This window comes from Lissotriton helveticus, chromosome 10 (genome assembly GCF_964261635.1).
Source record: "Lissotriton helveticus chromosome 10, aLisHel1.1, whole genome shotgun sequence".
Classification (NCBI taxonomy): domain Eukaryota; kingdom Metazoa; phylum Chordata; class Amphibia; order Caudata; family Salamandridae; genus Lissotriton; species Lissotriton helveticus.
In genome coordinates this window covers 444856393-444869618 of record NC_136071.1, presented here as the reverse complement: position 1 = coordinate 444869618, position 13226 = coordinate 444856393, and the positions used below count along the sequence as shown (strand labels likewise).

Sequence of the window (13226 nt, the reverse complement as noted above, 5' to 3'; positions counted from 1 at the left end):
GAGGTGACTGGGCAGGAGAGGTGACCGGGCAGGAGAGGTGACCGGCAGGAGAAGTGACGGGGCAGGAGAAGTGACGGGGCAGGAGAAGTGACAGAGCAGGAGAAGTGACGGAGCAGGAAAAGTGACGGGGCAGGAAAAGTGACGGGGCAGGAAAAGTGACGGGGCAGGAAAAGAGACGGGGCAGGAAAAGAGACGGGGCAGGAAAAGAGACGGGGCAGGAAAAGAGACGGGGCAGGAAAAGAGACGGGGCAGGAAAAGTGACGGGGCAGGAGAGGTGACGGGGCAGGAGAGGTGACGGGGCAGGAGATGTGACGGGGCATGAGCTAGAGCGCTAACCGGGCGGGAGCGGTGAACGGAGCAGGAGCAGTGAACGGGGCAGGAGCAGTGAACGGGGCAGGAGCAGTGAACGGGGCGGGAGCAGTGAACGGGGGAGGAGCAGTGAACGGAGCAGGAGCAGTCAAAGGGGCAGGAGAGGTGACGGGGCAGGAGAGGTGACGGGGCAGGAGAGGTGACGGGGCAGGAGAGGTGACGGGGCAGGAGAGGTAATGGGGCAGGAGAGGTAATGGGGCAGGAGAGGTGACGGGGCATGAGCTAGAGCGCTAACCGGGCGGGAGCGGTGAACGGGGCAGGAGCAGTGAACGGGGCAGGAGCAGTGAACGGGGCAGGAGCAGTGAACGGGGCAGGAGCAGTGAACGGGGCAGGAGCAGTGAACGGGGCAGGAGCAGTGAGCGGGGCAGGAGCAGTCAAAGGGGCAAGAGCAGTGAACGGGGCAGGAGCAGTGAACGGGGCAGGAGCAGTGATGGGGCAGTAGAGGCAACAGGGCAGGAGAGGTGACCGGGCACAAGAAGTGAGGGGACGGGGCAGGAGAGGGGACGGGGCAGTAGAGGGGACGGGGCAGGAGAGGGGACGGGGCAGGAGAGGGGACGGGGCAGGAGAGGGGACGGGACGGGGCAGGAGAGGGGACGGGCAGGAGAGGGGACGGGGTAGGAGAGGGGACGGGGTAGGAGAGGGGACGGGGCAGGAGAGGGGACGGGGCAGGAGAGGGGACGGGGTAGGAGAGGGGACGGGGTAGGAGAGGGGACGGGGCAGGAGAGGGGACGGGGCAGGAGAGGGGACGGGGCAGGAGAGGGGACGGGGTAGGAGAGGGGACGGGGCAGGAGAAGTGACGAAGCAGTAGAAGTAATAGGGCAGGAGCGGTGATTAGGCATGAGCAGGAGTGGTAACCGGACAGGAGCAGTGAACGGGGCAGGAGAAGTGACGGGCCAGAAGAAGGGAGGGGACAGGGGAATTGACGAAGCAGGAGTGTTGATCGAGCATGAGCACTGACTGGACAGGAGCAGTGAAAGGGCAGGAGCAGGCGTTTCCCAGGGTGACTGGAAGGGTAGGTGGCCAGTTTAGTTTGGGGGGACCGGTTTTGTACAAGTGCAGGAGTTTGAAAAACACTGCAAAGTTCTTTGTATATTCAGCAGGTTTCAGTCAACAATACAAGTGCCAAGATAACGTTGGTGATCAATGTACCTGCTGTAGAGAGATGGAAGCATGTTTTGTCTAGTGGCTGTTTTACTCATCTAAGGTAGCGCAGAAGGGTAATATTCCTGCTGGAAAGAACATGTACCATGCATATCAAAGAGCAATATGTTATGTGCATATTTCAGTGGGTACTGCTTTGGGTTCACTTCCCGAATGAAAGGACATTTGAATACATATGGCCTGGCAGTTCAGTCTGGACTGTTCACATTGGGCGCAGGATCAAGACTGATTTGCATATGGCTGGGTCCAAACTGGAATGGCATGGCGAGCAAAAAAACAATGGATTTAGGCCTAGATCTCTGTACTGGGGTGACTGTATGACATTGTTCTGCATTCTGTCCCTCAATTGTTCTTTTTGCATTTGTCATCCCGAGTGGGACAGGTATGCTCAGACATGAGTCCCGTGCTCTCCATGCCACTGGAATCAAGCTATCCTGGCTGATGAGGGCTGAAAGCCCGAAACCGGTCCTAGGATGCTTGTTTCCAGTCCAGGGAGGACCTGGCCTGGCAGTTCGGGCTGGACTGTTCCCATTGGGTGCAGGATCAAGACTGATTTGCACATGTCTGGCTCCAAACTGGAATGGCATGGTGAGCAAAGAAACAATGGATTTAGGCCCAGATCTCTGTACTGGGGTGAATGTATGATATTGTTCTGCATTCTGTCCACCCGTTGTTCTTTTTGCTATATTATGATTGAGCAGCTAGCTGGCTGACATGAATATGAAGGAGCCTTTGTTGGTTTCCGGGAGTCTAGATTCTCCTGAAGAGTCCCTTTCTCTTCTGAGCCCTGCTTAACATATGTGTACAAGAGGAGCCCTGTATTCATGTCCTCAATGTTTGAGACAAAAAATAATCATGGATTTCTGAACAATGAGAGTAAAAGCATTAAGGTAACATGTTGTTCCTGCTTATATTTCACACGCTGTACATAAACCTGTATTCCCTATGAGTGTTTGCTTTTTCATGAATTAGACCTCAAATAAACATGTTTATCCATTGTTTTAATTAAATAACGTTATAAGCTGTAACTAGTCAGTGAAATGCTGAACTAAAATTTGGCATGTTTTGCTATTTCTAGGAACACCCCTGACTCCGCCCACTGATTCAATCTTCGGTTATTCCCGCCCCCTGATTCTCCACCCACAGTTCCCCTACTTTTTTTCCCACTTCGACCACTGCATCAACCACTATACTCGAATGGCAGTTGTCTTTTAAAGCATCTTTCTGCAAGGCACCACTACCGGACTGTAACCAACTGCGGTCTGGGATCACATGTAGCAGGGCAGAGACTGGTACGGGGCCACAGGTTGGCAGGCGTTATAGGACTCTGACTATAGATATTTCCTGGCCCTGCCCGCCCGCTCGTTCACCCGGGGTGCCCCACTCACAGGCTGTGTCCCAGTTGCTGCTCTTCCTGCACACTCGGATGCTGCGACTCCCGGGGTCCTCGCGTTCCTGGAAGTGTTTCCGGGGCTCCTGAAGTGCAGAAACGACGCCTCCTCTCCAGGACGCGTCGGACGTTGTTACCCCTAACAACAGTCTAGCGGAGGATGGCGACGACCGACGGAGATTATCGAGTGGTGTCATCGGCAACCGCCGAAGGGTTACGGAAATCAGCGAGGCTGTCCGGCTGGTCTGGTCTAGTTGGCGCAGGCGCAGTACAGCGGCAGAAGTGCGATTTTACTTTTTGGCTGATACAGTTTTATATAGGATGAACTCTACCCGAAGAGCTTATATAAGCACTAGATGCATTGAAGACGGACACATTCATTTTAGGCACGGAGATATTTAGCGATTTCCCCAGAAACACAGAATGCTTGATCTTTCAGCCAGATCCAAACCTGATTCCTCAGCTTCAAAGTCCGCTGCTCTAACCCTTAAGCCAAACTCGCCGGAAACAATTGCTGTGAACATGTGAAACAAGTGTTGGCAAAGCCATTAGGTCACTCTCACCTTTGGTACCTTATGTGTGTTGAGTCACAGTTATTGACTCTGCCTATGTCTTTAAGCAATGTTGTAGAGCAGTGTGGCTGCTGTGCAGCATGTTGAACAGTTATAATAAAAACGTGTTATAAGCATTTTTGTTACCTCATACACAACCAAGAAAACTTTTATGTTCAACTGAACTACCCTATTAAAAAAGAATTAACATAAAAAATATTTTCTAGTGTTCTTTTGACCTTGCAATGCTGGCAACTTCTTCCTGCCTATTTTAAAGTTTGTTTGTTATAGCTTTTTTTAGGTCTCGCCTGTCGATGCGCATGCGCATCGAGCAAGGCGAGAGTATTGGCACTTATCCGCTCTTTATCCACACTGCAAGGAATCGTGGCGATTCCTTGCAGTGCACGATAAATTTAAGCTCAATGCGCATGCGCATTGAGCTTAAATGCGCGTGCACATGCCCCCAGCCGCCTACTCTCTCTCTCAGCCTTCCCACAACTCCGCCCCCTCACTACTTGATTGCACGGCCGCTAGGCCGTGCCTCCCCTACTCTCCTCCCCCCTCCTCCTCTCCTCCCATGCCTGCCTGCCTGCCTCAACTCTCCGCCTCCTCGATCTTCTGTAAGATCCACCACGTGTTTGGGTCAGAGCTACGATTTTAGCAACTTTCACAATACTCCGCCCTCTTATTGTTCTAGGTGATGAGAAACACAGGAGATTCCCAGAATCGCCGCTGGTGCTTACTTCCGGCCCCTCTGATTGACACTCTTGGAACAATTGATCAGTGAGGCTCGGGATTTTCCATTGGAGACACTCAACAGCAGCCTGCCCAGTGACGTCACATCCCGGAACGTTCAACAGTTCACTTGCGGGAATCGAAGCTCGCCGGGACGCATGCGCAGTTGTATGTTAACAAGCACGTACTAAGCGAAGTGCTGCGAGTATGGAACTCCTGCCCTCTCCCGACCCGTGAAATCTCAGACCGGGCATTGGTGCCACCTTTCACGAAGAGGTTCGCAGCGGGCAGTTGGTCGTATCCAGGGTCGCTTTCTCATCGTCTGCGCGATTGTGTGAATTGACAAACACTTCATCTGCGACCAGGTGAGTGTTTGTCTTTTTGGAGTGTCCGAAAACCCTGGTATGGTCGCTCACTACCTGCGTCGGACAGTTAGGATTCCTTGGTTCTGTTAAAGTCGTTTGCAGCGCACACTGAAATATATGTGAATAACCTGCCTCTATTTGTTTGTTCCTGCCCCAAGAAGATAAACGGTCTTTTTAGAGCCTGGCTGGCCGTGAGCCTGATCTAGTACTGTTACTGGCACAGGGTCTTACGTTGCTGAGGGCGATAGGGTTTGTTTCGCCATTGCCTTTACGCAACTAGGACTGAACGACACTACTGTCCAGTCCCATAGCAAGCAAGATGTGTTGGTGGCACGAGCAGCTGCCCATCTGACCTGGAAGCATCGGCATGACGAACTGCAGCGATTGGTCACTAACAAAGTGTAGCCAAAGACTTGGGGCTTATTTACAAGCCCCTTGCGTCATTTTTAACATGGGGAAAAGTGGCGCAAGGGGCTTGTAAATCTGCCCCTTGGTCCCTGAGCATTGTTAGGGCGAGAGAGCACCATCATGAGTAAACGTTCATTATTTGCGGCAAAGGCCCACAGGTCTTATTGATGGGTGACTGGTGATTGCATTAATATTAAACTTTGCAATCTATTCATATGCAATGAAGGAAGAACATGTCCTAACGGGGCACAAAGATAAAAGCCCCTTATTCCAGTTCTTTCGAAGTGAGCGATCCTCGGAAGGAAGTGTCGTTGATTACAGTCCACTGTACGAAATTCTGCCGACCGGTTGTTGCATTCAGGGGCCCATGTCGATCGTATGTATTCAGGGTATCAACCCTGATGTTTTCCACAGTGACCTCTACCTTTCTGGCGCTATGAATGCAAAAACTGTGGGAACCCTGAAATTAGGGACACTCCGCAGGTGGTCCTCAACCCGCACCCTCAACCCCTCAACCCCTCACCCTCCCTCACCCTCCCTCACCCTCATTCACCCTCAACCCCTCACCCTCACTCACCCTCAACCCCTCACCCTCACTCACCCTCAACCCCTCACCCTCAATCCCTCACCCTCACCCACACTCACCCACACTCACCCCCACTCACACTCACCCCCACTCACCCACACTCACACTCACTCACCCTCACCCTCACTCACCCTCACCCTCATGCTAAACCCATTAACAATTCTAAAAGCACTAACTCTAATGCTGCGAGACCTATTGCATTTCTAATGCTTGTTTGGTTATGGGGTGGAGGTTGGGAAATAGTACCTGAATTACATCAGCAGTGGACGGATTCCAGGAGAGACTCAACAGATGCCAGATTCCAAGGGCAGACTGAGGTGGTGCTGAGTGATGCTGAGGAGGTGATGCTCAGGGGATGCTGAGTGATGCGGAGGTGGTGCTGAGTGATGCTGTGTTGTTGAGCCATGCTGAGGTGGTGGTGCTGCACTGGTGCTTAAATGGTGCTGAGTTGGTGCTGTGCTGATGCGGAGGTAGTGCTGTGCTGATGTTGAGATGGTGCTGAGGTGGTGCTGTGCTGGTGCTGAGGTGGTGCTGCACTGGTGGTGGTGCACTTATGAGGAAATGGTGCTGTGCTGATGCTAAGATGCTGCTGTGCTTATGCTGTGGTGGTGCTGAGTGATGCTAAGGTGGTTCTGAGTGATGCTGAGGTGGTGCTGAGTGATGCTTTGGTGGTGCTCAGGTAGTGCTGAGTGATGCTGAGTTGGTGCTGCCGCTGGTGCCAAGGTGATGCTGCACTGGTAAGGAGGTGGTGCTGCACTAATGCGGAACTGGCGTTGCATTGGTGCTTAGTTGCTGCTGAGGTAGTTCTGCGCTGGTGCTCAGGTGGTGCTGTGCTGATGCTGTGGTGGAGCTGCGCTGGTGCTGAGTTGGTGCAGCGCTGGTGATGGTGCACTGATGTGAAGGTGGTGCTGTGCTTATGCTCAGGTGGTGCTGTGGTGGTGTTGAGTGATGCTGAGGAGGTTAGCTGCGCTGTTGCTGAGGTGGTGCTGAATGATGCTGTGGTAGCACTGAGTAATGCTGTGCTGAGTGATGCTGAGGTGGGGCTGAGTGAGGCTGTCTTGGTGCTGTGCTGAGGTGATGCTGCGTAATTGCTGAGGTGGTGCTGCAGTGATGATACGCTGGTGCTGCGTTGGTGCTGAATTTGCCGATCAGGTGGGGCTGTGCTGGTGCTGAGGTGAGGCTGCGCTTGTGGTGGTGCACTGAAGCAGAGGTGGTGTTGTGCTGATGTGGAGATGGTGCTGTGCTGATTTTGAGGTGGTGCTGCGCTGGTGGTCAATTGGTGCTGTGGCTGAGGTGATGCTGCACTGGTGCTGAGGTGGTGCTGTGCTAATGCTGATTAATGCTGTGGTGGAGCTGAGTGGTGCTGTGTTGGTGTTGAGGGATGCTTTGGTGGGCCTGAGTCATGCCGAGATGGTGGTGCTGCACTAGTGCTCAGGTGGTGCTGAGAGAAGCTGAGTTGGTACTGTGCTGAGGTGATGCTGCTCTAAGGCTGAGGTGGTGCCGCGCTGGTGATGAGGTGGGGCTGCGCTGGTGCTCAGGTGGGGCTGCTTTGGTGGTGGTGCACTGATGAGCTAATGAGGAGGTTGTGTTGTGCTGATCCGATCCTAAGATGGTGCTGTGCTGATGCTGACATGGTGCTGTGCTGCTGTTGAGGAGGTGCTGTTGGTGCAGAGGTGGTGCGACCCTGGTGCTGAGGTGGTGGTGCACTGGTGGTTGTGCACCGATGAGGAGGTTGTGCTGATGCTGAGATGGTGCTGTGGTGGTGCTGTACTGATGCTGAGGTGGTGCTGAGTGATGCTGTGGTGGAGCATAGTCATGCTGAGGTGGTGGTGCTGCACTGCTGCTCAGGTGGTGCTGAGTTAGTGCTCAGGTGGTGCTGAGAGATGCTTATTTGATGCTGTGCTGAGGTGGTGCTGACTGATGTTGAGTTGGTGCTGCAGTGGTCCAGAGGTGGTGCTGAGGTGATACTGAGGTGATGGTCTGCTTGTGCAGAGGTGGTGCTGAGTGACGCTGAGTTGGCTCTGCAATGGTGCTGAGTTGATGTTGCACTGGCGCTGAGGTGATGCTGCACTAATGCTGAAGTGGTGCTGTGTTGGTGCAGAGTTGAAGCTGAAGAGGTGCAGAACTGGTGCCAAAGTAGACAGCTCTGCCCGTTACGCCATTTCCTTCTCCATTGTCGAGTATTGTCTGCAAATGCCATGAACATCCTGCTAAAATGAAGAAGCTGCCAGGAAAGCTTTGGCTGATTGTTCCAGGGGTGTGACACCCAGCTTCACACTAAGAGCACAGCCTTACCAGTGATCTCTACTGGTGCTGTCATGACGTGACATGGGCGTTGTCACTGTCACTATTGGTCACATGACTACAAAGTGACTTCACTGTGACGCTGTCAATGAACTTTACACATTATATTTATTTGATGGCTGTTAGACCTGTCTGCTTCTGAGAGTCCCCTCACACTATGATTTATTTTGTTCCCCCGTGCCTCCTAAAATTTGTCGCTTTTTCTTTGTCTACCAGGACCTTTTTGTGTGTTGTCCCATGGGGCTAGATGCTCTTTGATGCCCAGTTGCTCACCAAGTTCCTGGCACCTATGTACAAGGCGCCTGACGGAACCGGTGGCATAACCAACTGGGGTTGTCAACCCTAAAATGGTGGACGCCATTGTCCCCTATGAGAGTGACTCCCATTGGAGCCCCTCTGACCCTTTGAAGGTTTTGGCGCACTTTGTGTAACCTGCAAACCTGACAGGAATCCCCTCAGGAGTTACAAGTACACAAAATGGCTGCCTTAGGAGGCCCAGTACGGTGGCTCCTAATGACCAAAAAGATACCTTGAAAGGGCCATGTCATTGACATAGCCAGGGAAGGTTCTAGAACCTTCTGGCTCGTGCTGGCATCCTAGGGCACTGGCTATAAAAGGCCCAGTCCCTGGCGGCCATGTTGGAGAAGAATGATCAAAGAACACCAGAAGAAGAGGACTTGACCCCAGATTGACACCTGCCCTGTTAACCCCCTGAGGCAGCTGATAGTTCAGGCAGAAGAGCAGCAGAGGTTGCTGGCGTGGACCCTGACTGGCGTTCCAGTCAGAAGCGTGAGCAGTGTCCTCTAGCCTTCAGCGCCTGGTCAGCGAGTGCCCAATTGCCCCTCAGAGACTTTGGCCATAGTTAGAGCCTCCCCGCCCCCCCAGTGGTGAGATCGCAACCGCAACTCTTAAAGTGCCACCTTCAACTTAAGTGCCTCCTGGCGGGCGTTCGGACGTCTCCGAACCCACCACCGAACCCACCACCGTCGACGCGCTGTTTGTGGATAGAAGGTGAGGGGCTGCGCTGGGGCGGGGAAAGGCTGGCCTTCATTGGGGCGAGATTACTGTCTCTGCCCTGCCCGAGTGACTTGGGAGCTGGTGTGTGGGCGGGAACCCCCCCGTGAGTGAGCTCGGAGGGAGGATCGCGGAGCCCCTGGAACCCCCCTTCGCCCTTGGGAGAAGTGCCATACTGACTGGAGCGCTTACCGGCGCCACCGAAGTGAGGTGGGCCGGCTCTACCCTTGAAGTTGCTGCGTTGTTGTGGAACTGTGATGCGGTCTCATTTTGAACTGTGCGCGCAGGTGTTTTGGCCCCTCCAGCAGCCCGTTCGACGGTCCCAAGACTCGTGAACTGGAGCCGCCTTCGGAAACCCCGCCTGCGCTGACAGAAGCGCACAGACTCCTCCGGCAGCAGTAGCATTGAACCGGCTGACCGCGGAGTGTAATTGCCGTAGTCATTTTATGCCTTTATCTTCCAGATATACGCGCAATGAGTTGTGAGTGCAACTAAGGGATTATCACGCGTATCTTGTGCCCAGAGAGCCCGAACCCATGAACACTTCAAAAACTGTAAGAGCACGCATTCCGCATTGAATGACAAACGTAATGTGTTTACCCTGAAAGTGATTAATTGGTGGCAGCGATACCAGAATGACCCTGTGATATTTATTCCAGTCATTGCTGATATTTATTCCAGTCATTGCTGATATTTATTCCAGTCATTGCTAATATTTATTCCAGTCATTGCTGATATTTATTCCAGTCATTGCTGATATTTATTCTAATGTATTGAATCCTGATATTTATCCAGTATATTTATTTATTAGAGTCCAACTATTTATTCCTGAGAAACCAGTACACAGCTAATCAAACCCATGTAAGAAATGTGAATGTGATTACCTAAGTGAACTTCCTTCAAACCCAGAGAACTTTTACATAAACGAAACGTATTTTTCTATAACAGTGGTGTGGTGTCCTTCTTTTTGTGTGGTGTGCAGGGAGTTATTATTGGGTCAGAGCCGGCTTAACACTACAGCCTTCACTTGCCTCGTCACTTGAGCCAAGCTACCCCCTTTGTGCTGGGCTTGCCCATCGCAGGTCCAACATAAAATTGGTGCACAGCGGGTGGGATTGCGAGCCGTGCTTGTTTTGAACCCCATAATAATTCAGTGTGCACCACAGGTACACACCCGGAGTTTTCTCCTAGCGGCCCTCAAATTCAACGTTTTGCTTTTTCCAAATTCTTTCCTGGAGGTGGGTGGAAGTGACCCTCAAAGTTCTTATCCTGGTCACCTACTTCGGGGTGGTGGTCCACACTTTTCACTGACAAGATGGAATTCGAAATGTCAGAGCTGGAGACCTATACTGTGGCCCAGCTCAAGGATTTCTGTCAGGAGAGGGGAGTGTTTGTCAGGCGAGGGGCCAAAAGAGAGGAGCTCCGTACTAGTCTGCGAGCATGGGTGGAAGCACACACGGAGGGAACGGTGGAGGAGGAGGAATCGGACAGAGGTACTGTCATTGATAGGACTGCGGAATGTCCCCCGGGGGTGGGTGAGATGTCAATCAGCCCCAAGGCAACCTCACGGGAGGGCAGCAGTGTGTCATCGAGAAGGTTGTCAGAAACCGAGTTAGCTGACAGGAGAGAGGAAAGACTGTTAAGGTGGGAAATAGCAAAAATGGAGTTGGAAGAAAGGAGGGAGGGGAGGAGGTTGGAACATGAGTCCAAGCTGGAGATGGAAAGGAAAAGGATGGAACACGAATTCAAGCTACGAGAACTCGAATTCCAGGCCCCTAACATCACTCCGAAGGGTGTCGAGTCAAAGGAATTTGCCAGGGAGCCCAGGCCCCATTTACCCAAGGACGTAGTCGCCAGTTATACCGCTGGAGACGACATAGCCAAGTGGCTGGCAGCCTATGAGGTCTCCTTAAGAGCCCATGGGATCCATGAGAAGCATTGGGGTGGTGGATTATACCGGTACATGCCTCCGACAGGTAGGGATGCCCTATTGGCCCTAGACCGGGAGGAACAGGTTAATTACCCCGCCATGAAGGTGGCGCTCATTAGGAAGTTTGGGTTGACCCCCGAGAAATACCGGAAAAGGTTTAGGGGCAGCCACAAGCTGAGCTCACAAAATTGGGTTGACTTCCTGGATTTTGCCAAGAAAGCCCTGGAAGAGTGGGTCCAAGGTAGTGAGGTGGAGGACTATCAAGGGTTGTATGACTTAATCCTCAAGGAGCATCTACTCGAGAAATGTCTTCCCGAGCTGAGGCAACACCTGGTAGACAGCAAACTTACTTGCCCCCGTAAGCTTGCTGAGGAGGCGGACATTTGGGCGAGTACCCGAGTGTCCACGAAGGGGACTGGAGGAGATTCTCAGAAGTCCGGACAGGGCGCTCCCCAGAGGAAAGAGGGGGGAGATAATAAGAAAGAGTTCTCCAAAGGTCCCCAAAATAACTTTAAGGGGAAAAACACCTTTTCCAACTCTAAGGCTAACCCGCAGAAGAACCCTAACCCTGGCCAGAGTCAGCAGCCAAGGGTTGTCCATTGCTTTGAGTGCGGTGGTATTGGACATTACAAAGGAGACCCGAAATGCCCAAAGAGACCACCCCCTCCCACTGGAGGAAAGGCCCCGGGAGTCGCTAGTGTAGCGCTCGGGGAGGAGATGTCCTTAAGTAAGGGAAGGGAGTGGGCGGGAGTCACCTTAGTGTCCCTGGGTGATCGGGAGATGGTTCCAAAGATCCAGGTGCCCGCGAATACTACCAAGTATGGGCAGTGGATCACCATCAATGGCCATAGAGGGGAAGCTCTGAGAGATACAGGAGCCAGTATGACTATGGTAAGGAGTCATCTGGTGTCCTCGGAGCAGGTGATGCCAGGCGTACTTCATCCAGCCCCAATGGCTGACGGCAGAATGGGTCACTATCCTGTGGCCGAGGTTCCCTTTGAGTGGGGAGGGGTTGTAGGTCCACTTCGAGTCGCCGTAAGCCCCGCCGTGCCAGTCGATTGTTTGCTGGGCAATGATATGGAGCACAATGCTTGGAAGGAGGTGGAATACCGGGCTCATTCTGAGATGCTGGGTACACGTGATTGGGCCTGTGTGAGTACCAGGTCGGCGACTGCTCAAGAGGAGAAGTCGCAGGGGTCGGAGTCTGGAACAATGGCCCGCCCCGTAGCTGCTGATGAGGGAGCATGTCGAGGACAGGAGGAGCCTGCCTCGACGTCCGTGCCCCGTGAGGCGGATAGGCCACCTGCGGAGGTGGACCCGGAGTCCACGGAGGAGGACATGGTTCCGTTGGAGAACTTACCTATCCCCGCTGATTGGCGAGTGGAGGGAGGTCCGTCCAGGGAGGAACTGAGCAAGGGACAAAGGGAATGTCCCTCCCTCGAGGGTCTGAGGCAACAGGCTGAAGCCCAAGCAGCGGGTAACGAGTCTGGGAACTATCATGTTTACTGGGAGGATGGCCTTCTCTACAGTGAACCCAGAGCGCCAGTGCACGGATTGTCACGGGCCCTGGTAGTCCCACAGTGTTACCGAGCCTTCCTGTTAGAGTTGGCTCATGAGATTCCCTTGGCAGGACACTTGGGTCTGGACAAGACCTTTGCCAGGCTTGTCTCCCACTTTTATTGGCCTCGAATGAGGGTGGCGTCCAACGCATATTGTCGGTCGTGTGTGTCATGCCAAGCCAGTGGGAAAACAGGGATGAAGCTGAAAGCTCCCCTGGAACCACTTCCCGTCGTTGGCACCCCCTTTGAAAGGGTGGGCATCGACATTGCTGGGCCCCTAGATCCACCAACAACCTCCGGTCACAGGTTTATCCTGGTACTGGTGGATCATGCCACAAGGTATCCAGAGGCAATTCCTCTGAGAACCATCACTGCACCGGTGGTGGCAAAGGCCCTGATGGGGATCTTTACCCGAGTGGGTTTCCCCAAGGAAGTTGTGTCTGATAGGGGGACCAACTTCATGTCAGCATACATGCGGGCAATGTGGAAGGAGTGTGGAGTGACCTACCGGTTCACCACTCCTTATCACCCACAGGCCAATGGCCTTGTGGAAAGATTCAACAAGACGTTGAAGGGTATGATCAGAAGTCTACCCGAAAGCCTGCGGAGGAAATGGGACGTCCTCCTACCCTGTTTACTTTTTTCTTACAGGGAAGTGCCGCAGAAGGGAGTGGGCTTCAGCCCCTTCGAGCTTTTGTACGGGCACCCTGTACGTGGACCTCTCAGCCTGGTGAGGGACTCCTGGGAAAAGTCTCCCCGGAAAGTTCCCCAGGATGTGGTGAGCTACATGCTGGCCTTCCGGAGCCAAATGGCTAAGTTGTGGAAGCAAGCTTCTGACAACTTGGAAGCCAGCC

The 13226-nt window shown here is 53.2% G+C and overlaps 1 protein-coding gene across 1 annotated transcript in view; it reads right to left on the bottom strand.

Moving 5' to 3' along the window:
• The window catches only part of IFT140 (intraflagellar transport 140), a 1386753-nt gene extending 1383654 nt beyond the window's left edge, over positions 1 to 3099 (bottom strand). Inside the window, exon 1 of the mRNA XM_078662938.1 lies at positions 2919 to 3099. The gene's annotated coding sequence lies outside the window, so the exon portion shown is untranslated. The remainder of the gene's footprint in view (positions 1 to 2918) is intronic.
• Positions 3100 to 13226: the final 10127 nt, after the last annotated feature.